This window comes from Macrotis lagotis, chromosome 7 (assembly GCF_037893015.1).
Source record: "Macrotis lagotis isolate mMagLag1 chromosome 7, bilby.v1.9.chrom.fasta, whole genome shotgun sequence".
Taxonomy (NCBI): Eukaryota; Metazoa; Chordata; class Mammalia; order Peramelemorphia; family Peramelidae; genus Macrotis; species Macrotis lagotis.
This window is the reverse complement of record NC_133664.1, coordinates 157,655,875-157,683,781: the sequence shown is the minus strand read 5'-3', so window position 1 is coordinate 157,683,781 and position 27,907 is coordinate 157,655,875. Positions and strand designations below refer to the sequence as shown.

At 37.9% G+C, this 27,907-nt stretch overlaps 1 protein-coding gene and 1 long non-coding RNA gene across 3 annotated transcripts in view; one reads left to right on the top strand and one right to left on the bottom strand.

The window, feature by feature from the left end:
- The window catches only part of PHTF2 (putative homeodomain transcription factor 2), a 151,983-nt gene extending 126,355 nt beyond the window's left edge, over window positions 1–25,628 (bottom strand). The window contains exon 1 of one of the 2 annotated variants that reach the window (XM_074194015.1): window positions 25,528–25,628. The gene's annotated coding sequence lies outside the window, so the exon portion shown is untranslated. Of the gene's footprint in view, window positions 1–11,845; window positions 12,887–25,527 lie in introns of those variants that run through there. The other variant, XM_074194017.1, reaches the window with a different exon arrangement.
- On the top strand, window positions 12,266–19,787 carry LOC141493112 (uncharacterized). The gene is made up of 3 exons (XR_012470117.1): window positions 12,266–12,508; window positions 15,591–15,675; window positions 17,493–19,787. It is a non-coding gene; the product is annotated as an uncharacterized LOC141493112 (long non-coding RNA).
- Window positions 25,629–27,907: the final 2,279 nt, after the last annotated feature.

Below are 27,907 nucleotides of genomic sequence, written 5' to 3'. Positions count from 1 at the left end.
CTGGAAGCAACTGCAGGGTGGCTTCCCAGATCTGTCCCTGGTGCCTGGGGGAGCCAGGTTTGCACTGAGGCCTGTGCTGGACTGGGCTCCCCCTCACATTGGTGTGATAGAATTTTCCAGATGACCTTCCCAAATGACCCTGGCAATCACTGGGCTGAGAGGTTTGGAAACCACCACCACTTCCACAGACCTAGGTACCCCAGCAACCCAGGCAGTTTGCTCCAGTGTGGCCTGGGCTGCACTGCAGACCTTTCTTATCCCAGTGTAAAAGATCCTTCCAGAGGATCTTCCAAGTTGTCTTGGGCTGGAAAATTGCTTCACTCATACTTTTTTTGTGAATTCTGTCACACTAGAATGAGATTAGTGTTATTATTTAAAGGTATGTAGAGTGGTTTGGGGGAGGGTTGTGAGAATCACTGTCTTTACTCCACCATCTTGGCTCTACCCCTGTCTCAACTATTATAAGAAGAATTAGAGGAGACCTCCAAAATAATCTATTTCATATGTGACCAAGAATCTCCTTTACAACATCCCCAAAAATGTTTTCTCAAGTAATGTAAGGAGTTCCCTAGCCCCTGAAGAAAAAAAAAACAGGAGACAAATAGCTAGAATTATATTGTCATGTGTGTCCAACACAAAAGATAAGCCTTCAACCAATAATAAAAATTCAAAGAAAGCAACAAAAATTGACTTCTTATAGGTCTAGAACCTAACACTATCCATACTAATAAAGCGTCATGTGTATATGCTAGCTCAGGAGTAAAATCTAGCACTATGGTACCTCTGTGACAGTTCAAAGGAAGTCCATTTCAGTCACTTTACAATCTGTACTGAACTTGAAAATACTGTGTTAGTTATCTGTGCTATATATTACTATATTGCAAGCAGGATGCTTTCAGGAAAAACCTGGGAGGACTTCTTTGAACTGATGATGCAAAGTGAAGTGAGCAGAGCCAGGAAAATAATGAATATGGTAACAGTAATACTGTAGGATGATCAACTTTGAATGATTTAACTATTCTGATCAACACAACAATCCAAGACAATTCCAAAGGAGTCATGATAAAATAAAATGTTATTTACTTACAGAGAAAGAAATTAAGGAACTTGAATACTGACTGACGCATATTTTTTTCACTTTATTTTTCTTGTTTTTTTCTCCCAACATGCTAATATGGAAATATGTTATGTATGACTTCACACATAAAGGAGGGGCAGGAGAAATAGAGAAAATTTAAAACTCAATTTTTTAAATGAATGTTAAAAATAAATTGTATATTTATACATACATAGATATACATAAAATAAATCAAGTCTTTGTTTCAGAGAGAAACTTAAGAGTCATTGTACTCAGCAAATTCCCAAATTCAGCTCACTTGGCACCTCCTATCCAGTTCTGGACCTTGTTCACTCTTCATAATCAGTGACTACATATCAATCTAGACAATGTTGGGACTAGTTAGAATGAATTCTTTTGTGTGATTACAAATTATATTTAATTGATGTGCAATGCTCTGGGTCAATTTGTTGCAATGAGGACAATGTCATCCCCTCTTTTTTTCTTTAATCAGCAAAAATCCACCTTCTATGTCTGTTCCTCCTCCCTCCCACTGTGAAAAGAATAAAAACTAACCCCATGTTACAAATGCGTAGTCAAATTTCTGCATTGGCCATATCACATTTATATACATATACACATGGTTTTTTAATACATATTCAGAGAGAGAGTTGGCATTGAACAATATGAATTGTTCTCTGGTTCTATCCACTTCACTCTGTATTTGTTGCCAGAAGGTTTTTCTGAACTATCTACAGGAAATCCCTTTAACATTTTGACTGTCATAGACCTCCTCCAGAACAGTAACAAGCATCTTTGGCAGGCATAAAGTTTCCCACTTTATGACTCACTTTATATTAATAATCAGAGGCTTATAAAAATAATATCTCCATTGTTACATTTTTGAAAGAATCTTCCATGACTTCTATATTTGCATGGGAAGCCTTTTAGATAGTGTTTTACTCAGCCAAATTAAATTTTTTTTCTTTGTTTTTTTACAAATTATGACAGCTTTCATTGTCTGATTCTTTCAGTCAAATGTAATTATAAATCTTCTGTCAAAGACTGTTTATGAAAGCCTGCCTCTCTCCTTCATTTTGATACTACACATCAGAGGTTGCATTACACTGACAAAGCCAGAAAAACATCTCCCTGACAGAATAAGATAGTAAAATAAACCTTTTATGGTTGGCTCCTAGTTTTTCTTGGACAGGCAAATAAAGGAGTTGACATTTGCTCACAAAAGCAATAAATAGTTAATGAGGAATGATTATTTTCACCTTAAAATGCTCATGCTACAATCATAATCAAGACACACATGAAGATTATTTTCCATTCCTGTGCAAATAACTGTTCCAGAAGAGAAGGTAACAGAACTATTAGCAAATTGGAGAAGATCTATCAATAATCACAGGAGAAGTGAAAAGTACAGTGGAAAATACGATCCAAAGTAGATACTAGACTGTGAAAAGAATTATTATATTTGATAGACACTGGAAATTAGCAAATGGAAATAGAAAGGAGGCATATATGTATGTATATATATGTATATATATATATATATATATATTTCAGCTATGCATGACATTTTTACAAACATTGAACATATGATAAAGCATAAAAATCTTAGAAACAAATGCAGGAAAGCAGAAAAAAAATAAATATTTCCTTTAGTAAACACAGCATAATAAATACTATCATCAGTAGAAAGGATCCATACTTAAATGGAGATTAAATAATTTAATACTAAAGAATTGGTGAGTCAAAAACAAATTATCAAGATATAATAAATAGTTTGAAAACTGCACTAAAACAAAAAAATTTGAGGGATATAAAAATAGACCTTTATATCTCCAATCACATAACAGGCATTAGAAAATGTTATCTGACTGACTTGATCCAAAGAAAAGAAATGAGAAGGTTCAGAATCAAGTACAAAGAATAGTACTCTAATAAAATTATTAAGTAAATGTTAAGGGAAAATAACTCCTATTGTCTTCAGCAAAAGACCTATAGGAATATGTGTGGAGTTGTAACGGGGATACTGAAAGAGGAGGAAGAACAGAAAAGAATCTAGATTGAGTAGTGGAAAGGGGGACCCTGGACTCACTCTCTCTCTCTCTCTCTCTCTCTCTCTCTCTCTCTCTCTCTATATATATATATATATATATATATATATATATATATATATATATATATATATATGAACCTTCTCATTAGAGGAGAGATATATTCTATAATGGGAGATAGGAACCTTAGGAAGGGTATGATATACAGAGATTTGGTTCTTTGACACTGAGAAAGTTTGGGGGCTTCCACTGGCACCATCCTACCTCAGGAGAAAAGAAATCTTAACTCATGGAAGCAACCAACATCTAGAAGGATGAGACAACACAAACACAAATGGGAAATCGGAAAAAATGATAATTGAAAGGGCAGAGGGGTAAAAATGAGGTGCACAATCAGGGACACAGGAAAATTTCTACTGTGAAGCAATACTTCTAATTTCTCATTCTTCTCCAAGAATTAATAGTGCATCTTAAGAGAGAAGATAGCATTCAAATCCGACCTGAGACACTTAATAATTACCTAGCTGTGTGGCCTTGGGCAAGCCACTTAACCCCATTGCCTTGCAAAAAAAAAAAAAGTGAAGAGAGCAGAAAAAAGGAGGGAGAGTGGAAGATCCATAAAACAATAACAAAGAAGCTGTAATGAGTAGAAATTCAAAAACTGTACCTCGAAAGCTTTAATTCCATGATGCATATGGAAAATAAAAAAGAAAATAACACATATAATGAACATAAATCAGATTAAAAATCTTAATTTGCTAGAAAGAAAAATTAAATAATGAAGAGATGAAGAGAATGGGGGGAATCAATTTTTTTTAAACTACAAAAGATAAAAAATTAACAAAATCATGTTGAAGCATATAATAAAGAAAATATTTTATGGGACTAACTACAAGGAAAAAGGAAGAAGAAGCAGTGCAGTTAACTAGATAAAATAATATAAGCAAAACTAGGGAAAGGGGGGAAAAGCAAAATTGGGGAAAAGAATGAAAAGATGGGGGGGGGGGTGTCTTCAAGGCAAGGAGAAAAGAGCCAGTCAGGAAAAAAAGGGGAAAGTGCTGTCTTAAAGAAGATAAAGTAAAACTAATCAAAAGAACAGAGTACAGGAACAAAACAAACAAAAAAAAAAGATAGAGGAAAGAATAACTTTAAAAGTGAATGGATTAGAGGCAGTTATTGAGACAGTGCATAGAGCACCAGACCTGAAGTCAGGAGGACCTCAATACAAATCCAGCCTCAACTTGGGCAAGTCACTTAACACTAACTATCTCTAAAGGGGGAGGGGAGGGGGAGTGAAATAAACAAAACAATCACACTTAAAAAAAAAACCTATAATCTGAAATAAAAAATAAAATCCCAGAATGTCATTTACTAGAAACATACTGAAAAAGCAGACAATATAATCAACAAAAATGAGGGTCTGAAACAAATTTTACTGTGCTTCAAATTAGAAACAAAGACACAGGATTTGCAATCATGTTATCAGATTAAGCAAAAAAAAATTCACAATATAAAAAGATAAACAAGGAAACAACATCATGCAACAAATAAAAAGCAATATTAAACTAATTAAGTTTCAATGCCTTGGCATTTAAATTTAAAAGAAAAAAATTAAACAAATTCCAAGACATAAATAGTAATATAACAATGGCAGAAAACTTTAGTCTCTCAGTTTTGCACACATTTAACATTTAAATTCCACTAACACCTAAAAACTATTTATTGTTAAGTTAGGCAGGCCAATTCCCCAAGGCTTAACAAGAATTTCTCTTGAAGAATAAAAGATTATTTTTAGTCCACTGGTAGTACTTTCCTTAAATTATTGCTGCACATATTTTCTTTATTCACTTAAATACCTCAAGGACCCTTCCACTGAAATTGATCATACTCTCTTCCCTCATATCTGATAGTTCTATGAGTTAATATGACCAAAAACCTGACCTAACTGTAAAACTGCAACTTTTCTAACTTCACTATGAAGATCCTCAAAAAAAAAAAAAATCCTATGTAAAGCAGTTTTCCTTCAAGTTCTGAAAACACAAGACAAGATTCAGTGGTACACATCAGAAATACCATATCAATACATGACATGTAAACAGATACCTTTTAGTTTAGATGGCACTCTACAAAGGCAGAGAAACTATAAAACAAAACAAACTTTCAAGTAAAGAATCTGTAAACTAAACTCAATGTTTTTGTCTCTGGGAATACATTTGTCTTAATTAAATTAAATGGAAAGTGAAGTCAGAAGCTCTACCACTGAGGGTAAGACAGTAAAATTACATACTATCAACACTTTTAGGTTACATACAAAACTCTCTTTAAATTATGGTTGGGTAGAAAATTTCTGTTTTGGGAGTCTTTCTTATGGAAGGCAATTCCTATTCCACATATACTTGGCATTCCTTCCTTTTTCCTCTGTATTTTTAATGCCTAGCATGCCTTCTAAAATGACATTTTAAGGACCCAATCCAAATCCTACCCCTCCCTAAAAAAACTATAGTAATCTACATTGATTCAATATCCTAATATATATATATATATATATATATATATATATATATATATATACATATATATATATATATATATATATATACACACACACACACAGAACAGGCTTGGAAAGGGCATCACTTGCAGCACCACTGACCCTCTTTTTATCCTATTGTGTTCCTCCTAGGATCATAACATCCAAGGAGTAATGACACTTTTCCAACGGCTTAGTTGAGAATCAAACAAAAGTAATTAAGCATTTACTATGTCAAACACTATGCTAGCTCCTTGACATCACAAAGCCAAAAAATAAACAGCCCCTTTTCTCAAGGATCTTGTTGTATCTAGGAAGACAGGAGATACATAAATAAGTATGAAATATATACAAAGTAAAAGGGGAATGGGGAAAAGAGGAGGGGGATGAAGAGCCAAGGTATCATTTGGGGAGAGATTCTAAGAGGCAGAAGTGAGGAAAAGATACATTCTAGTCATGGGGAAGGGAGATGAGACAGGAAACCAGAGCCATATTTGTGGAAAGAGTAATGGTTGTAATGATAGGTTGGAATCAGGTTGAAAACCTTTAAGAAGCTGAATGAAGAGGCGTACATTTGATCACAGGGACAATAGGGAGGAACTGGAATTTACTAGGAGGGGGAAGGAGGGGAAGGGCCAGGTCAGGCCTGCCCTTAAGGAATACAGCTTTGGCAGTTCTATGAAAGATGGATTAGAGAGAGGAAAGATTAGGGGCACAGAGACCAATTAAGAGACTAACTCAATAATACCAGTGAGAAGTGGTGAGGACCTAAATTAGAGTGGTGCCTGTGAATGTAACCTGTCGCCTTAGTCACAGCTCTCCAGTGACGGTGATTTGAATCTATCATTTATCTTGATTTTCTCCTCCCTGGACTAAGCTAGGTTTTATGCTTTCCTTTCCATTAGTTTAAATGTACCCAGCATTACAGCTGAGGTGACATAGCTGAGAGACCAAGATTGTGACTCAGGGAAATCTTGAAGTGGCCCCCAAAATTCTCAAAGAAAATGACTGTGTTAAGTAATCATGTAGTCTTTGCTTCAAGATTTTCAGTAGCAAGGAACTCACCACTCCCTGATAAAAAGTAATCTAAAATTAGAATAAACTAATCATTCTGATATTCTTATTTACACTCTCTTGTGCACATGATGATAATCTTTAAAATGTTTGAAAAGAGAAAATACCCATGCCCCCCACTCAGCCCTTACTCCCATCCAAAGTCTTCTCTAGACTAAACATATCTAGTTCCCTTAATAATCTTTATGTGACCCTGCTTTGCTCTTGTCACTTGACTCTAGAGATATTCTGGTTTATCCCTTCTAAAATATGATGCCCAGAAAACAACTTCACTGATATGGTCTAAATGATTATCCTCCCTTCCCTTGGAAACAGTGCATTCTTCATAGGTAGAAGAGAAAACAATTTGGACAAAACAATTTTAGCATTTTGGTAGGTACTGCGCTATGATGGACACAAAATCAGGTCAAGAATGAGGGAAAAAATAACTACACTATTCTGTCCCGGGCATCACATTTTAGGAAGATCATTTATAAGACAGTAAGTCCCTCCCACCTACTAAGATAACTATCTCAAGTTCATGAGAATACTGAGGGGAGGGAGGAGGAGGAAAGGGGAATCCCTGTTCAAGGATCTGAAGCCCTGATATTTAGAAGATATGTTCTGCTCGGCTCTGGAGGATAGCTTAAAAAAAAATGGGTGGAAGTTGTAGAGAGGAAGATTTGGCTAGATGTAAAGACAAACTTCCTAACAAAGAGTGCTATTCAAATGAAGAATGGGCTGCCCTCTTGCAGGTGATGGGGCTACCCCCCTCTCAACAGCAGGATACCACTTGTCAGGAATATTGTAAAAGAAATTCTTCTTCGGTATAGATCTGGACTAGAGAGTCTCTTTCAATGCTAAGATTCTAAAATTATTGCCATATGAAATTCTAGTAGCTTTTTTTGGCTGCCAAATTAGTTAATCTTGAAGTCTACTAAAACCACTAAGGTTTTGTTTTTTTTTTTCCCACATTAACTGCTTTTGTAGCCACATCCTGTGCATATGTGCAATTTTTTTTAACTTAAGTAGTACTCTACATATTTCTCTATTAAGTTTTATCTTGTTACTAGCCTACTGAAATCTTTCTGGAGTCCCAAATCTGTCATGAAGTATAAAATATCCAAAAAGTGTTAGCACAGCTTTAATCTATTAAAGTTTAAAGCTGCATTTGTTTTCTTGTACTTCCTACTTTCTTGTCATCCACAAATTTGTTTTATTTTGTTTTATTTTTTCAAGGCAATGGGGTTAAGTGACTTGCCCAAGGTTACACAGCTAGGTAAATATTAAGTGTCTGATGCTGAATTTGAACTCAGGTCCTCCTGACTCCAGAGTCAGTGCTCTATCCACTGTGCCACCTAACTGCCCTGTCATCCACAAATCTGACAAACATATTATCTGTGCTATCATCGGCCAAAATACAGGGTTAGTTTTGTTGAAATTTTTCATTTCTTTTTTTAAATCTTTATTATAAGGGATAGTTTTCTGAAAGGGAATGGGAGAAAGTATATAATGAAAAAAACATATTAAAAGCAAAAGATAAAATTTTTAAATCTTGGGGCAATCTTGAAGTGGCCCCTAAAACTTTCAAAGACAATAAACTTTTAAATGATCAATAGAATCAAGTCAGAAAAAGCCTATTTTATTCCTCTAGAAAAGTCATCTCCACCCTTTTTTGAACATGCATTCCAATCAGTAAAAAAGACTTAAAGCAAGCAGGTCTAACATACACATATATTTATAAATTGTATATACGTATGTGCTTGTATGTATGTATAAATACATAAATTCAGACATATGCATATATCATAATTTCTCAGTCATGTTTGATTCTTTGTGACACCATTTGGAGTTTTCTTAGCAAAAATACTGAAATGGTTTGCCATTTCTTTCTCCAGTTCATTTTACATCTGAAGAGCTGAGGCAAATAGGAATAAGTGACTTCCCCAAGGTGAGACTGGCTATTAATTATCTGAGGCTATATGTGGACTCAAGATAAGTCTTCCAGACTGACAGTCCAGTGTTCTATTCACTGAACTACCTACCTGAACAACAACAACAAAAAACCAGGCATCATTCTAAATTCAATTTTTTTCAAAACTTGGATTTAATGACTGTGACAGCAGAAAGACACCACACAATGATGTATGCAGCTCCAAATGGAAACCACGTTCAAGATATTCATTATTAGTCAATCCCATCCTCCAGTAAAACAAATATTTTTGTTGAAATTAAGCTAGTAGAAAAAAGAAAAACTCAGTTAGTAGGTGCTATTCTAACACAAATTACAAAATTGTTTCCAAGTGTTTCAGAAAGACAGATAAAGCTTTTATAGGTGACAGATCATTTTCAGCAACAAATCATGAAAAAAATTTTTATAAACATCTACTTCTCAAAATGTTCTGTCCATAGCATAAATTTCTTTTTAAAAAATAATCAATTGTTTTTTTCACTCACTGTTAAAACATGACATTGTCTGATACCCAAGATATAAAGGAACTAACTACAAATATTTAACACCAAAAACTATGTCCCAATGAATATGTGGTAAAAGATTATGACCAGTTCTCAAGCAAGACTGCTCCAAATTCCTCATAAGAGTAATGTAAACCGAAACAATTATGAGACTTTACCTCACATCTGACAAAGGTACCAAAAAATATAGGAATAGTCAGTATTGAAAGGATTGTAGAAGGACAGGCACTGATGTATTTTTCATGAAGCTATGAAGTGGTCAAACTATAATGGAAGGCTATGAAATTACGTCAAAATAGCAAAAATACTCATATCTTTGACACAGATTCCACTACTATTTATATACTGTCAAAAGGTCAAAAATATAAAGATCCAATGTACAGCAAAATACTTATACTAGCATTTTTTGGTAGTAGAAAGAATGAAAAACAAAGCAAATGTCCATCTGTTAGGGAATGTCTAAATTGTGATATGTAAATGTAATGAAATACTAGAGAGTGCTTTAAGAACTAACATGAAGACAACAGGGAGACATGGGAAAACTTATATGAACTGATACAAAGTCAAGTAAGCAAACTAGGAAATTAAAATGCACAAAGGTTTCAACAAGGTAAACATGCTAAAATTAAACATTAGAATTAAATTAACCAAGTTTGGCCCAAAGAAGAGATATGAGAATATATTTCCCTCCTATCTTTTCTGCTGATATGAAACACTAAATATAATGTTAGACATGATGAAATGGATAATTTTGTTGAGCTGTTTTTGTTCTTTATTCTTTGACATAAGGAACATCTCTGGGTTAAATGGAGGGTATAATGGGAAATGGTTATATAAAAACAAAAAAAACTTTTAATGTCAATTCTACATTGAAAAAACAGGTTAAATATGTTTAGTTTTTTAAATACCTGCTGCATAGTTTATTCCTAAAAGTCACTCAGTAGCAATCACTGAAAAGTTTGCCAAGTTATCTTTCATACAAAGAAAAATACCTGACACCTTAAAGTTCCATAACTGTTTTAAGCAGATATTGCTTCTAAGAGATAATCAGTGAACTGGGTTTAAAAAAATTTAGAAATATGTACTCTTGAAGGATTAAGAGGTTTTTCAGGATTTTTAACTTTTTTTGATTGGGTAGCAATAAATAATGGAGAAATATTCACATTTTTTGTGCTTCAGTGTATTGCCCTATTCTTAAATATTTTGCAATTATGTAGCTTATTTACTTATGACATTTATCATGAATTAAGAGATTTAACTAAATTTAAAATATTAAAACCAAGCAGATACATCTCTTAATCAAAAAAGTTTTTTCTTCTGAATAACTCATTTAAATGGAAGTCATCTTCATTCACATTTCTCAAATCTTTATCTCCTCCGAATTTCATCTTTTTCTTTTGATGGCACCATCATTCATTCCATATTTGCAACCCTGAAGCCATCCTTTAATAACTCACTCCCTCTTCAATTCTGGTTAACTGCTACGTTTTCTTAATTCTACCTCTCACATTCATCTCCTATGGCTATTTCCCAGGTTCAAGTCTTCATTATATCTCATTTGGCCTAGAATACTAGAAAACACAATCTCGCCATTCTCCACACAGTTTCCAAAATAATCTTCCTATCACACTGTTAGAAGTTTTTCAATGTGCTGATTGATTTTTAACTTTTTTTTCGCATTTATCTTCAAAAAAAATTTACAGTTATAGCTCTTTGGGAAGAGAAACAAAATAGAAAAAATAATCAATGTAAAAACAAAAAAGATATTAAAAATATTTTTGAAATAATTATATTCCTAAAGCACAAATGTGTTCACCTTTCTGAAAAATATTTATTGTCTCAAGGATAAAATAAATTCAATGAATTATTTAAGGTCCTCAAAAATATGACTCCTCTCTCTCTCTCTCTCTCTCTCTCTCTCTCTCTCTCTCTCTCTCTCGCTCGCTTTTTTTGCAAGGCATTGGGGTTAAGTGACTTGCCCAAGGTCACACAGCTAGGTAATTATTAAGTGTCTGAGGCTCAATTTGAATTCAGGCCCTCCTGATTTCAGGGCCAATGCTCTATCCACTGCTCCACCTGGCTGATCCTCCATCTCTTTTCAATCATAGCATGATAATATTCAGGTATTCTTCATACAATGTACATTCTAGTCAAACTGCTTCTTAAAATCAATACTCTAAGGGGCGGCTAGGTGGCGTAGTGGATAAAGCACCGGCCTTGGAGTCAGGAGTACCTGGGTTCAAAGCCGGCCTCAGACACTTAATAATTACCTAGCTGTGTGGCCTTGGGCAAGCCACTTAACCCCATCTGCCTTGCAAAAACCTAAAAAACAAAACAAAACAAAAAAAAATTAAAACTCTATTTTTCTCCAGAGTCAATAAAGTTAAGATCATAGAACACAGGACTTGGAATCTCGAAGAGTAGGATTTGAATACCATCTTATATATTTAGAAGCTGCTTAACACTCTAGGTCCCATCTCCAAGGGGAGAAAAAAGAGGTTGAAAGGGAGATGTGCAATTATATAGCACCTACTATATATCAGATACTGTAATAAGCACTTTTTACGAATATTACTTCATTTGATCATTATAACCAATGATAAAATCCTAATTGTATGTACACTGAGAACACTGAGGCAAATACAAATTAAGTGATTTTACCCAGGGTTGATGTGATATTTGTCCTTCATTCTCAAAAAAAAGACATCAGGGAAGTGAGCCCATGATAAGCATGTGAATTGAATTTGAGTGAAGAGGTAAGTCACCAGTCTCACTTTCTCTTCCAGAGTCATCTGGATCCAGGGGTCAGATATTAATCAGGACAACTGAAGATGGCTCTGGATTCTGAGGCAATCAGGATTAAATGACTTGCCCAGGGTCACATAGCTGGGAAGTGTCTAAGGCTGGATTCAAATTGCCATCCTTCTGACTACAAGACCAGTGCTCTTTTCACTGTACCATCTAGCTGCTCTAAAGAAGACCATGGCATCAGGGAGGTGATGTCATAATAATTGAATCTGAGAGTCATCAGTCCCACTTTTTCCTCCAGGGTCAGTGTCTAAGGCTGGATTTGAACTCCTATCCTCCTGACTCCAAGGCCAATGCTCCATTCACTATGCCACCTAGCACTCCTTCACTCAAATCCAGGTCATGTGCTTGTCATAGTATCATCTCTCTGATTTCATGGTCTTCAAGAACAAAGGACAAACATCTTCATCATTACCCAGGGTTACATAACGAGTATTGAATGTTTGAGGCCAGATGTAAATTCAGGTCTTCCTGTCTCCAGATCCAGTACTCTTTCCACTGCACCACCTACTGCAGGTGAGGGAATTGAACTTAATCTCTGGGATCCCATTCAACACTAAAACTAAAATCCTATGACCCATGCCTTTGCGGAGGTCACATTTATTTGTGTGTATATATGTTGAAGACTTGAGTTGCCCTTGTGGTATAGCCTCCTAAATCCCCATAGATTACAGATTTGCTGAGGGAAGAATTATTTCATTCTTGTCTTTGTTATCTTTAGCACTCAGCAGTGTTTTTAGGTGTTTAAAAATGTTTGTTGATTGTATTGAGTAACTCAATGTCATGAGGAGGGAAGAGGGAAGAAAAGAAGGGAGAAAAATGCAGAATTCCAAAGCTTGTAAAAAGAATAATATTGAAAACTATCTTTGCTTATAACTGAAAAAACAAAGTAACATTTAAAAAAAGAAAAATGTTGAATTAAATTAAACCTTAAAGTAGGCAGTACAGGTACTAATAATCTATTTTCAAAAAAAGTCTGAAGTTACATGGTAAGTTCATTGTAAAAAAGATACTAAATGATAGAGGCAGAATTCAAAGCCAGATCTGACCTAATAACATGCATGCTGTCTTTCTAAACAATTAATTACCAATTATTAGGCACTTAATATTTTGAAGAATACAAAGTAAGTCTATAATAGTCAGAGGATGGAAGAATAGAAAGAATGCCAAATTGCTAATTCAGAAGATTCAGATAATGATCCTATCATTAACTGAAACATTATGACCCTGGACAAACCTCATTAGGGTTTAATTTCTTCACTTGTAATAAGGAAAACTAGTTTCCTTTTAGTTAAATCTAAAATCCTGCAAATGAAGTGCTTGCAGTCTAAATTACAACAGATTGTTAATTTTATCTCATTTAAAAATAAAATTTACCAATCTTTATTCTCAATAATTCCTTTCTTATACAAGTTACTTAAACAATGTATTAATCCTGACAGTTATACAGTGTAACTAATTATTTTTCTCCACTCTTTCGTTTTAACAAGATACTAACTAGTCATTTTAGTCAAGCTTCTGAAGTCTTCATGAGAAGTGGAGGAGAAAGTTGCTTAATCAATATCTCCATTTTACAGTTAAAGCAAATGAGATAAACAGAAATTAAATGACTTGCTGAGGTTACACAGCTATTAAGTAGTCTGAGGCTGGATTTGAACAAAGGTTTTCCTCAACTTGTATTTATCAAGGGTGACTAGGACACCTTTTTCTAGCCTTTTCTGAAATTCCCACCTTCAAACAACCAGGTGAAACGCTCTATTTCAACAACTACTACACATGTGAATTGGTTATTTTAATTTCAATTTCAATTCAAGAAGAATTCTATCCCATTTAAGGGATTCTAGAAAGTTGGTGAGAGACATTTTTATGGCAAGTTTAAATGCCTTAAATAAGTCCATAAATCATATCATTAATCAATTAAAACATGTATTGTCTATCATTTAAAAATATTATAGAAAAGATTTTACCTGGTTAAGAAGGAGGAAGGAAGGTAATAATTTGTTAAGCACCTACTAAGTACCAGGTACTGTTCTAAGTACTTTATAAATATTATCACAACTACAGGGTGGGGGAATTCTATTATTTGCCCAAATGAAGAAACTGTAGATAGAAGTGAGGTGACTTGCCTGTCACATAGTGTCTTTATCCAATGTGCCACCCACATTGCTTCCCCTTTCAGCACATGTTATGTAAGTCAACACTCCATCAACTACCATCTCTACTAACACTTCCCCTCAGGCCCTAAAGGAGAAGATCACGTGGGTTCAGGAAACCAGAGTCTTTTTTCCAGCCCTGGACTCAATGTCATTACTGAGAGGAATAATCACTAGAGTAAAGGAGTCCAACTTTGTCATTACTACAAATACTAACTATTGGTACTAATGGACAGGTAACTCGAGGTACCCTGACAATGGCAACACCCACATCAGTCCTACTTTCATTCTCATTCATTACTTCAGGAATAAACCTTAGGGAAGATTCAGCCCAACAACTGCTTCTATGGGAACTATAAACACCTGTACTAATGATTTAGAATAGAAAGGTCTTATAATTAAAGTTCAAGACATTGTCAAATGGCCCAACATCAAAAACCAGTTCAATTTTATCCATGAAAATGACACTACTATCTGCTTTACTGCTGTGCCCTAAGGTTGATGGGACCCTGCCACCTGACTTCTATATATGTTGTTTCCCCATTAGATTTGAGCTCCTTGAGAGAAGGGAGTTTAATAGTTCTTTATACATAATGGTGGTAGTTGGCTGTTGTCCTTCATTCTTTTTTTTCTTTTAAGATTTTTGCAAGGCAATGGGGTTAAGTGGCTTGCCCAAGGCCACACAGCTAGGTAATTATGAAGTGTCTGAGGCTGGATTTGAACTCAGGTACTCCTGACTCCAGGGCCAGTATTCTATCCACTGTGCCACCTAGCCACCCCCCCCCCTTCATTCTTGAAGAGGAACAAAGTGATATCACTATGCTAGAGTTACAGTGGGTTCAACTGTGACTGATCAGACCAGACTAAGCTTGGAATACTCTACCATGGTGGTGCACAAATAGTCCATGGGAGCATTTGAGGTGGATTCTCTACATTTGTGCATCTTATGTTTCTTTTGAGCTTCTTGAATTCTGCTTAATTCATATTGCACAACACCCTTTCTGATAAGGACAAGTCAAACTGAGCAGTCCTACATCAATGTCTCCAATGGTGTCTAATCAATTCCAAAGATCTTAAGAGAGATCTTGAGAGTATCCCTGTATTGCTTTTTCTAACCCCCCAAGCATGTGAATGCTTCTCCTGTGTGAATTCTCCATAAAATATTACATTTGGCATTCAAACAACATGGTCAGCCATTTGAAATTGAGCTCTCAGTGACAACATTTGAATGCTTCGCAGTTTAGTTCAAGAAAGGTTCTCAGTGTCTAGTATCTTCTCCTGCCAGGTGATCTTCAGAATCTTCCTAAGATAATTTAAATGGAATGATTCAATTTCCTGGCATGGCACTGGTATGTTATCCAGGTATACAGTCATACAATAATGAGGCCATAGACCTTCAGTTTGGTAGTCAGTCTAATACCTCTTCTCTCCTACACTTTCCTTAGGAGTCTTCCAAACATTGAATGAGCTCTGGCAATGTGTGTCAACCTCATTATCGAAGTATACTTGCCTGGAAAGTATACTAGCAAGGTAAGTGACTAATCTGCAGTATTCAAAACTTCTCCATTTGCTGTACCTGATGTATGGCTCCTTATATGAATAGTGTGATTCTGGCTAATGGAGCAACTGTGTTGTCTTGGTGTTAACTGTTAAGCCAGAATTAGCACAAGCAGAAGAGAATCAAGCTATACTTTGTTGCATCTCAGCTTCAAAGACTACATTGACTACACAATCATCTGCATACAAAAATCATGAACCAACACTGCCTCCACCTTGGTCTCAGCTTGTAGCTTTTTCAAGTTGAAGAATTTATACATAATCACCAACAAATACTTTTTCATTCATCCTGAAATAAAAACTTAGAGTAATGAAAAGAAAAAAATGGTAACACATAATAATTTTCAAATATGGGGGCTGAATAAAAGAGAAGAGTCAAAAATAACTCAAAAGACTGAAATCCTGACTGACTGGAAGGATGGCAGCACCTTTACTAAAAATGAAAAGTTGGGGGAAATGTTTGAGATGTTTACAAGACATTCCATTGGATATATCTAATGAACACTTCAAAAAGATAATTGATAAGGGGGCAGATAGAAGGCACAGTGAATAGAGCACCGGCCCTAGAGTCAGGAGGACCCGAGTTCAAATTTGACCTCAGACACTAATTACCGAGCTTTGTGACTGGGCAAGTCACTTAACCCTATTGCCTTAAATAATTTTTTTAAAAGATAATTGATATACATCTAGAAAAGAAAACTAATCACAAAGAATTATAATGAAGAACACCAAGAATAGGTAATACCAGACTAACGTCAATTATTCTTTTCATAAGGTTCTCATATTGAAAGGTTGGAGGAACACTGTTGAAAACTTAATCAAATGTTTGATATAGTCTCTCATGCTATTCTTGTAGAAAGATAGAGCTACATGAGCATCAGTACAATTAGACAGGGCAAATATTTGACTTAGTATAGAATAGAATACAGAGCCTGGAATCCAGAAGAACTACATACAAATTCAGTTTAAGACATTTATCAGACCCTGAGCAAGTCACTTAACCTGTGATTCCCTCAGTTTCCTCCTCCATAAAAAAATGGAGGTTATAATAGCACCTATCTCTTAGGGTTGTTGAAAGATCAAATGAGATCTCAGCACAATTTAAATTTTTCAATGATGATGAGGAAAGGGAGGTGATGAGTGGACGAATTGGTTGGATGGTTGGAATCAAACAGTAGTAGTCACTCATGTCAACTTGGAAGGAGTTCTATAGTGTAACATCCCCTGAGATATGCATCGGAGCTGTTTTAATATTTTTTTATCAATGATGTATATGTACAAGAAATGGAAGGCATGGTTAGCAAATTTACATACATACATACATCTACTTTATTGAGATATTGGAGTAGAGTCATCAGTAAATAACAGAAATAAAAAAGAAAATGTGACTCTTTATTCCCCACAGACAAAAACCAAATATATAATCTGCTACTACTTTCCTATGTTCTTTAATTAAACCATAATTCTTTATTCAATTTTCTCTGTTAACTCAGCTTCACAAATTTGCCTTATAAATGGTCACAAAATTTAGAGCAGGACTAACTATTCAGCTCTTAAGGAAATATAAACAAATTGTTGGGAGTGGGGAAGGGCTTCAAGCACATGGAAGATGCAACCTACTGTCTAAAGAGCATTAGATCCCAATCTCATGTTGAAACTTTAGTGATGCAATGTTTTGTCCTTCATTTTTGAAGAAGACCATATATAAGGGAGGTGATGCCATGACAAATGTGAACTGGATTTGAGTGAGGGGTACTATGCTAAGTCACCAACTTCATTTTCTCCTTTAGAGTCATCTGTTTCCAGTGGCCAGATATGAATTATGTTGCCTGGAGATAACCCTGGATACAAGGCAATCAGGGTTAAGTGACTTGCCCAAGAGTCAAGTGTTTGAGGCCGAATTCAAACTCCTGTTCTCCTGACTCCAAGGCCAGTGCTTTATCTATTTCACCACCTAGCCAAGAGAAGGGTCTAGAAGGAAGCTTTGAAATTTCCTGGGACTAAAGTAAATACCTCATCCATACAGATGAGACACCAAATACTTGCCATGCCCTGTCCATGTCATTCTCTTTTTCCCATAATTCAGAGAGGCCCCAATAAGAGAGGCAAAATATAGTGTGGCAGAAAGACTAAGAGATTTGTAGCCTCTAGGACCTAAGTTCAAGGCCTAGAACAATTTCTGTTACCTGTCTGACCTTGGGCAAATCATTTAATCTTTCTGGTTCTGAGATTCCTCATTGTAAGATGAGGAGGTTGGACCAGAGCAGTCATGTCAAACTCATAGAGAACTGGGAACTACTAAACCACATGTAAGGATCCTTGAGGGCCCCATAATGACTTAGCCTTCAAATATATCTATATTGTATTGGATTTTTATTTATTTTGCTAAATATTTTACAATAACATTTTAATCTGGTTCAGGTCACACTGAGGAGTGTGGTGGGTCACAAACAGTCACCAGTCATGTTTCTGACATCTCTGAATTAGATAATCCCATCATTTCAGGTCTGAATATAAAATTTCAAACTACAATGGCAAACCAAGAAGTGTCCTAATGGTCCACTTTATGTGGCAATATCAAGTGTAATGAATATCTTTTTAATTTTAGATTGTTGGGTAAAACGAATGAACTGAGTACATTTCTCCAAGTTCCATGTGAAGCTGTAAGAAAACCCTTATGCATCACAGTAAAACTGTCATATGTTATAGCAATCCAATTCCCAAAATTTGTCAGTCCCTAGATTAAGGGACTGTCATAGTTTGACAATTCCTAGAAAAGTCCTACCACAGGTCCTTTGCTTAAAATTTAATTCCGTCCCTATATATTCGGGGATTGAGGAATTTCCATATTAAAAAAAAAGTATCTATTTATTTAGGCCATTAGTATTTTCCCAAGTTTTCTTTTATTGTAGTATAATTTCTTCTATACTTAAATAGCCTTCAGACATTCTGTAATTTGCTTTTTTTATTAATACTTTTTTCTCAATTCCATTTTTAAACTGGTTAACTGCATGACAAAATTTTGGTTTTCCTTTTCTTCTCTTGACACAGTGTCAAACTTAATAATACTGTCATCATTACTCAATAAAAGATTTCCTGTGCCACTTCCTGTTTGCTATCCAGAACCAAGTTTGGTATATTTTTGCTGTTTCTAGGTTCTAAAATTACCCATTCTGGAAAATCATAATTTGTCTAATCCAAAAATCTGATGCTCATCTTGTCTCATTTTTCTAATGGATAGATAACCGAATAACCTAACATCATCTGATTTTTCAGCTTTTATAATAGCAGTACAAATTCACTCTAATGATCCTGATCAGTTGCTCATTGCATTTTTGAATTCTTAACTATGAATATCTGAGGTTCACTGTGCCAACCCATAGCTCTTTTACAAAACAAAAAATTAAAGCCTTAATAAGATCTATTGACCAAAAAAAAAGGTAGTCTACTTTACCTTTTCACCTAGGGCACTGAATACTGCAGCTAATGACTAAGATATCAGGAAGACTCCAAACTTCAGTTTTCTAGAATTCAACTCATTTCAGTTAAGTACAATCCAACCTTTTCATCTAATTTCCCTTACCCCCACCAGGACAAAGGTTGGAAAGAGAAAAAGATAGGACAAGACATTTGCATGCATCCCTACCTCCTGTGTCCCTAACCTCAGTTTTCTACATTTCAGGAAAAAAAAACAATGTAATAAGTATTTATTAAGTGCCTTGTTGGGTCATATCCAACCCTTCATGACCCATGAAGAGTTTCCTTGGCAGAGGTACAGCAAAAATTGATCATTTCCTTCTCCAGCTCATTTTACAAAGGAGGAAACTGAGGCAAAAAGGGTGAAGTGAGTCACACAACTAGTAAATATCTGAGGCCTGATTTAAACTTAAGCTTTCCTGACTCTAGGCATAATGCTCAATTATACCAATGAAGAAAGCATAAGTTCTCCAATTTGCAGAAATGAGCTATTAGTGTGATTTTTATATATATTCAGTGACTATGTGTGTTAGTTTTATTTAATTTTTCTTTCTCTTTTCTTTTTTAAAGCTTTGTTATAAGTAGCAGCAAAGATCCACATTCAGAAAATGAACTATGAAGTCTGAATACAGATTAAAACATACTATTTTCAGTTTTAAAATTTGCTTCTTGTTTTTTTCTTTCTCGTGGTTTTTCCTTTTGTTCTGGTTCTTCTTTCACAAAATAACTAATGTGGAAATATGTTTAACACAATTGTCATATATAACCTATATCAGGTTGTTTGCTGTCTTGAGGAGAGAAATAAGAGGAGAGGGAAGGGAGAAAAATTTGGAAATCAAAATCTTACAAAAATGAATGCTGAATATCTTTATAGGAAATATGAAAAAAATGTTAAGTAACTAATTTTTTTTAAGGAGAAAGGATATACTGGCAAATGAAGATATAAAAACAAAAGAGTTCAAATGTTAAAGGAAAAAATGGCCTAAAGACTCTTCTTTCAGTCCACATAGAAATTTGTCTCTCTTATACCCTTGGAATTTTGTTTTATGTTTTATATTTTATTGTAACTTTTGGTTCATATCTAATGTTAAACATTTCATCTACAAAACTCATTTCTTGGAGGCACAGAAATAACCCAAAACCACACAGACCCCTTTGTGTAAGAGGCAAGACTTGAACTCTTGACCTTTATGCCAGCAGTGGAATACAGGCTCAGGAGGACCTTGAGAAAACAGACCTGGTGCATATATATCACAGAGGGAAGCAAGAGTGTTTGTTATGCTTCCCCTCCATTGATTATGTAACCAATTGGACCAGTAACAGACTATACATCCAGAATATGCAATGAAAACTGATAAATATGAGCACAGATGGATACAGAAAAATGGTCATCTGAGATAGGAAGTAGCTTCAAGGACTGAGATCCCCTTGTACCAGATAAGAATGTCAGCTATGGACTCAAGAAAGGACTTCCAGTAACAAAGAGTTGTGTGTTGTTTTTCTGTCTTTGCCATGCTTGCTTAGGAAAAAAAAAGTCTTTCTCAAAGCTCATTAAATCTGGCTTTTAATCATCCATATGCATCCAGCTTCTCAGGACAGACTACAACCCACATTTATCTTGATTCTCAGGGCATCTTTTTTTTCTGACACTACACAAGCTCTTGATTTTGCCTACCAAACCATAAGCTTTAATTTATTTAATTTCATCAACAAACTCCCTGCAACTTGAAGTCTTATTGAGTTACTTGGAATCTCTGAGATAGCCCAGGGCCATAAAGATCCCATCTGTGAAAAAAGGCAAGACTTAGACTTCCTCATTTGCTTCCTTTTGCTACAGGCAGGATCTATTTTCTCAAGGCCCTCCTGAGACTGAAATCCTCCACTGGTATAAAGTCATAAGCTCAAGTCTCTATAGGCCTTAGCTTTCCTTTGTTTAAAATAAGGAGTATGAGTGATAGCTTTTAACCAAGGTCCTGGAACATTTTTTATAGCTTGAACTATCTTTCAATATAATTGATTTTCTTGGGAATCCTATGTATTTTACTTTATTCATTTAAAAATATTATTCTCAGAAGAGGTTCACAATCTTCACCAGAGTCCATGAGTCCATGACACAAAAAAGGTTAGAAATCCCTAGGTTATAAGATCTCTTAGAACTGGTCTTTCAACTTGAAATTCTACTTAAATCTAGGACATTTTAAAACGGAAAGGAAGTAGGTTGGTCATGTGGTAAGAACGAAAGGTAAGGTTTTGGGTATCGATGCAGGCCTATATTTGCTACTGGGGAGGGCAAGACTGATGGATCACTTGAAGTTGAGAGTTCTAGGTAGGGTTCAATTCAGAGTAGAGAGCTACCAAGGACCCTGAGGGACAAGAAGTCCTGGTTAGAAACTGAGCAGGTGAAAGTTTTGGAGCCTAACAGAGGAGATACTGTGTCCATATGTGGCCCATGTCATTCCAGCCTGGGTAAAATAGAAAGACTAGACTCAAAAACAGGAAAATAAAAAAGGGAGAGAAGGAAAAAGAAAAGAAGCAATACAAACACTATGTTTTTTAACCTTCAACAACTGAATTAAAAAAAAAACTTATTCAAAGCACTTACAAAATGCCTGCATGGTTAAGCATTAAGATGACAAAAACAAGGAAAACAGTCACTGCCCTCAAAGAGCTTATATTTTAAGTGGAAGAGGTTTGGGATTAGCCAGGAAGTGTGTGATACTCTGGTTTAGGGCAGATTTAGGTAGGTTCTCTATGGAGGTATTTTGGTGATATATATACACAAGAGGTGAAGGTGTGGAGGGATGGTTGTTTTGGTACCGCACTGTTACACTTCTAAAAACTAATTTGCATACACCAAGTTTCTCTAATATTTCATCTGGTCAGAGAAAGATACATATATATATATATGTGTGTGTGTGTGTGTGTGTGTGTGTGTGTGTGTAAATATGTATGTATATGTATATACATATATGTGTGTGTGTATAGCTTTATCCTCTTTCCCAAAAATTTAGTTCATAAACTTCTGAACTTTTTTTTCATTTTTGCAAAGAAACAGGCTTAAGTGACTTGCCAAAGGTCACAAGTTAAGTATCTGAGGATAAATTTGAACTCAGGTCCTTCTGACTCCAGGGCTAATGTTCTATTCACAACTGCCCCCTAAACTGTCACTTTAAAACAGCTAGTCAAGTCAACAAGCATTTATCAAGTGTTTACTGGCCTCACTATGTTCTGTCCAGATTTCCTCTGAAATAAATTTTTTCACTGAAAAAGGTTATGCAAGAAACAGCAGAGTGTTAAAGTGGATTTGTTGTATTTATCCTCACTGATTAAAAAACTAATGAAACAATGAAAAATTTATACTTAAAAATATTTTATCACATATAATTTAACTCTAGAATTATGAACTGCAATGTACTGCTATTTTCATATAAGAAACTGCCACAAAATGGAAAGGAAGAAAAAGACAAAGTTGGGAGAGGTAGCTAAGAGCCATATTTTTGATTTTACAGAGGTTCCTAACTACATTCTCCTTTGGGATCAAAAAATATAATTTGGTTTTCTTTCCACACTCTCAAATTTTACTTGAAAATTGTAAAAATTAAAATAAAGAAGCCAAATCCATGAGTGTCTTGCAAATACAAACTACTGACCTGCAGAGTTCAAAAGAACGTTTCAGGAGTCAGAGACTTTCAAAACAGTGTATTGGACAATAGTTACATAGTTGCAATCTTGTTTATGTCAATTTAATTTCTCTGGGCCTCAGTTAACCTGCAAAATGATGTGGATTGGGTAGATGACTTATTAATTTATAAGAGTAAGACTTACCTAAGATCATCCAACTAACCAGTTGGAAAAGCTAAGACTACAGACTAGAAAAGCCAGTTCACCTGACAAAAAGAGCATTGTAGTCTCCTTTCAACAAAACATAAGAATTTCCTCTTTGTTACCTTAACTCTATTATGAATTGAGAATTAGATAATCAGTGCCATTTAATCAATTATCAGGCAGATGTGTGTAGTTTCTAACTACTCAGCTGATTTTTCTTTCAGTATTTAAAAATGTTTGAGAAAATTCCACAAGTTCCTGACAGAAATTACTGAAAAATAAAACATCCCCTACACTCTAAACTACAAAATGTGACTCCAAAGGTTACCAAAAGCATATGGTTAAATACACTTCTAATTGTCCAACAGGTTGAAAGGAACAGAATATCAGTATTAATAAATTTGAAGGCCATAATTATGAATTTAGATGGGGCAAATGAACAGGAAAGCATTACACTGTGCAAAAGTTTGGGTCTTTCTGGCTTTCCTGCTATGTCTCTCCAAAGATTAAAGATGTTGAATAATTTTTCCATGATTTCAAGGAGTTTTGAAATGCACTCATTTTTCCCAGCCCAAGAATCTCTAAAATAATACATAAAGGGTGTTGCAAAAGGCTTAGTGCAGTTCTAAACTTTAATAGCTTTAAAAGCTATTAAAAGTGACTATATTATACAAGGTGCTCCAAAAGTCTGTTTTAAATTTTTAAAAAACCCATTCTCTAAGATTTAAAAATGTTTCATCAAGACATTTGGAACATGCTATATAATGTTGTCATTTGTTTTAGCCAGGAGGAAAGGGAGGAGAGACAGACAGGGAGGGAGAAGGGGGGGGGGGGGTCAGGGGAGGGAGGGAGGGAGGAGAGAGAGAGAGAGGTTGGAGAGAGAGAGAGAGAGAGAGAGAGAGAGAGAGAGAGAGAGAGAGAGAGAGAGAGAGGAGGGAGAGGAGAGAGAGAGAGGAGGGAGAGGGAGAGAGGAGAGAGAGAGAAAAGAGAGAAGAGAGAGAGAAAGAGGAGAGAGAAAAGAGAGAGAGGAGGGAGAGAGAGGAGAGAGGAGAGGAGAGAGGAGAGAGAGAGAAGAGAAAATAAAGAGAGGAGGGAGAGAGAGAGAAGAGGAGAGAGAAGAGAGGGAGGAGAGAGGAGGAGAGAGAGAGAGAGGGAGAGAGAGAGAAGAGGAGAGAGAAAAGAGAGAGAGGAGGGAGAGAGAGGAGGGAGGAGAGAGAGAGGAGAGAGAGGAGAGAAGAGAGAAAAGAGAGAGGAGGGAGAGAGAGAAGAGAGAGAAGAGAAGAGAGAGAAAAGAGAAGAGAGAGAGGAGAGAGGGGAGAGAGAGACAGACAGAGAGAGAGAAGGAGAGAGAGGAGAGAGGAGAGAGAGAGAGAGACAGAGAGAGAGAGAGAGAGAGAGAGAGAGAGAGAGAGAGAGAGAGACAGGAGAGAGAGGAGAGAGGAGAGAAGAGAGAAAAGAGAGAGGGAGAGAGAGAGAAGAGGAGAGAGAGGAGAGAGAAAAGAGAAGAGAGAGAGAAAAGAGAAGAGAGAGAGGAAAGAGAGAGGAGAGAGGGAGAGAGAGAGGAGAGAGAAAAGAGAGAGAGGAGAGAGAGAGAGAGAGAGAGAGAGAGAGAGAGAGAGAGAGAGAGAGAGAGAGAGAGAGAGAGAAGAGGAGAGAGGAGAGAGAAAAGAGAGGAGAGAAAAGAGAGAGGGAAGAGAGAGAAAAGAGAGAGAGGAGAGAGAGAAGGAGAGAGAGGAGAGGGAGAGAGGAGGGGGGGGGGAGAGAGAGAGAGAGAGAGAGAGAGAGAGGAGAAGAGGAGAGAGAAGAGAGAGAGAGAGAGAGAGAAGGAATGGGGGAACGGACCTAAAAAGTTATCTTAGTAGATAACACGCTTGGTCCTGCAAGGTAAGCACTCAAGCAGTCCTTAGAGCTGTCAAAATTAAGGAAAAAAGAAGAAAGGGGGTTCTAAAAGCCCGGAGCAGGCAGACGGGGCGCTCCGGGGGGCATTGTCTCTGCTGTGCCAGGGCCGGCCCCTCGCTCCCCCGGGCCAGTGGCGGCACGAGAACGCCAAAACTGTTGCCCCGCTCCCTGCTGGGCATCCCGGGGGGGCGCGCTGCCGCAGGCTGATCCCACAGCGACCCCCCTCTTCCTCGGCGGAAGGAGTGGGCTGCACCCGATGACCTCCAAGTCCCCGGCGGCTCGCCCGGTCTGTGCGGGCCGCCGGGTGCGGGAGGACGGCACGGGCGGGCGGACACCCAGGCACGCGCGGGCGGCCCCCCCGCAGCCCCCGTCCCCTCCTCCCCTCCGCAGGCGCTTGCCCCCCCGCTTCCTCCGCCCCCCTCCCGGCGGCCCCGCCAGGAGCCAAGCGCCCCGCGTGCCAGCGGGCGCGGGGCCCCGGATGCGCGGGCCCCCTCCCCCGCCGGCATCCCCGGACTCGCTCCTCGGCCCCGGGGCCCGCCCGCCGCGGCCGCCCCTGTGGCCTCGCTCCGCAGCATCTCCGGGATCCCGACCTCCTCCCCCGCCCGCAGCCGAAGCGGCCCTTACCGTGGCCGCCGGCGCCGCTCGCGGGTGGGGGAGAAGCGCCGGGCACCCCCGGGGGGGCACGCGAGGGCCGCCGCTGCCGCCGGCTGCCGGACCCAGCACGACCGAGCGCGACGAGGCGGCGGGCTCCCGCGCCTGCTGCGGCCGGAGGCAGCCGAGCCGAGCCCAGGCGTCTAGCCTCGCCTCTCCTGGCCCCGCCCCCTCCCCGGCGCCCCCTCCCCCTCCCGCGCTCTCCCCTCCGCCGAAGCCTCCCCAGCCCCAGCAAGGGGGGAGGGAAGGAGAGCGGGAGGGGGGCCGAAGCCGGGCTCTCTTTGATTGGCACCTGCCTACTACAATGGAGCCGAAAAGCGGGGCTAGCTTCGCCCAAGCCCTCTTGGATTGGTTTGCTTCTAGCCAATAGCAGCAGCAGGAGACGAATTCAGGCGCGTTCATAGGACTTAATTGATGCCTGTATTATCGAACCGGAGTCAAAAAGGGGCAGTTTAGTCGGATTGGCGCTTCACTCGGCCAATCAGATCTGAACAGGAGGCGTGGCAAAGGTTTTGCTTGGGCTTCCTTCTACCTATTGGGGTGGTCAGGGCGCGCCAGGGCTCCGCCCCGGATGTTGAGGAGGTTGAGGGAGAAGCTCTAGAGAGGCTCGAATTGACTGCTGCTCTGGGATCCGGAACTGCATGGTGCGCGGGTTGCTTTTTCCCCCCCTCCTTTAAGGTGACGAATTCTGGATTTAATGGGGGAAAACGTGCGTGAAGTTCCCGGGGATATAACCTGACGAATCCCCCCTCCCCCATCGTCATTTCCCCCTTTGCCTTACGGCTGACTGCGGCACCCAGGTGAGTCCGGAGCTCCGACGGACGCGCCGAATGCCCGGGAGCTTCTGCCCCTCCCCCTGCCGGTGTCCCCGCCCCCACCCCAGTCATTTAACCTCAGCAGCGTAAAGAAGCTGCCAGATAGAACCTGAAGCTAAAGTGCAGGAGATTCTCCGAAATCCCAATGGCCGGAGCGTGCCGGACGCAGTGTAGAGCTGGGGGGGGGAGTCAGAAAGCGTCCCTTCCAGTAGCTTTGCAGATGAGGATGGATCCGGATCGTTCCTTCAGATGCCCCGAGTTCAGGCAGGCCTTGGACCCGCGGCCCGGGTGCAAACACTGATCTGGTAAAGATCCACTTAGAGTGGACTGTAATGGAGTTTGGAGAAATTTGGGGTTGAAACAGTTTAGGGGGATCCTTTTCTTGGGGGTGAGAGGAGGCCAGAGTGGGATAAAACCATGAGGTTTCCATCAAGGAAGAAAATACAGTTAAAGGAGGAGGAATGAAGATAACTTGATGAGTACAGTAAGGCAGTTAAGTAGCATAAAGTGGGGGGGGGGGAGCAGAGCATTGATTGATGAAAAAACATAAATTAAGGAATAAAGTATAAGCCTGGTTTTTCCAGAAATTTGTAACAACCCTGGGCAAAGGGAATGTTCGTTTGCTCTCAGTTGTACTTTGGATTATACTACCCCCACCACCTCTTCCCACGAATGAAGCTGTGAACTCTGAAATAACTTTAGTTTTACATGCCATCTTTTATCACTTGATGACTTGCATCCTCAAAAGTCTTCTAGTAAGTGATTGTTTTTGCAAAAATGGGCCCTTCTGTGAACATTTAAGAGCATAGGATATAGTGAGTATCCATCTCTCAAGTTCATTTAAAGCCAGGACTACATAATAAAACTCCAAAGGGCACAGGTTGATTATATCTAAAAGATCTCTGCCTTTCCTCTGACAAGTTATTGTTTATGTAACTTGCTGTGCTGAGAAGCAGAAAGATTCCTCTAGTCAGATACATTTCAACAAATCTATATAGGATCATAGAATTTAAATTTAGAGATTATATAATCTGGAGAAACTGAGAAGTAATCAGTGGTAGAGGATGGAAGACCGGGTCTCCTGATTTAAGAAACCTGGTGTTGGATCCCATTCATCACAGCCTTGAAACTGAGGGCATACACAAAAGTCTATATGAGATGCTGTGCTGAGAAAAGAAAGCTACAATCATCTTAGGATAAAGTGCAGTTTTTGTTCCTTTGAGCATTTTTTGTTCATTAACCATCTGAATAACAATGGCCTTCCTGCCAAACATAGGGTTTTTAAAAAATGGTTGCTACAATCCCAGGACCCTAAAATAGGACTTTTTGACTTAAAGGGAAGCCCTATGGAAAAAAAACTTTCCAGCATGTACAAACTCTAGCTTTCAGCAAGTAGCCCTGGAAACAAATCAAGAGAAAGCCATACTTTACCTTAGCCAATACAAGTAGCCTTTATTAGGAGAGGCAGGAATATGGTACTGTGGAAAGAACACTGAATCAGATGGCCTGCCTTCTTATTTTACTTGTACACCTTACCA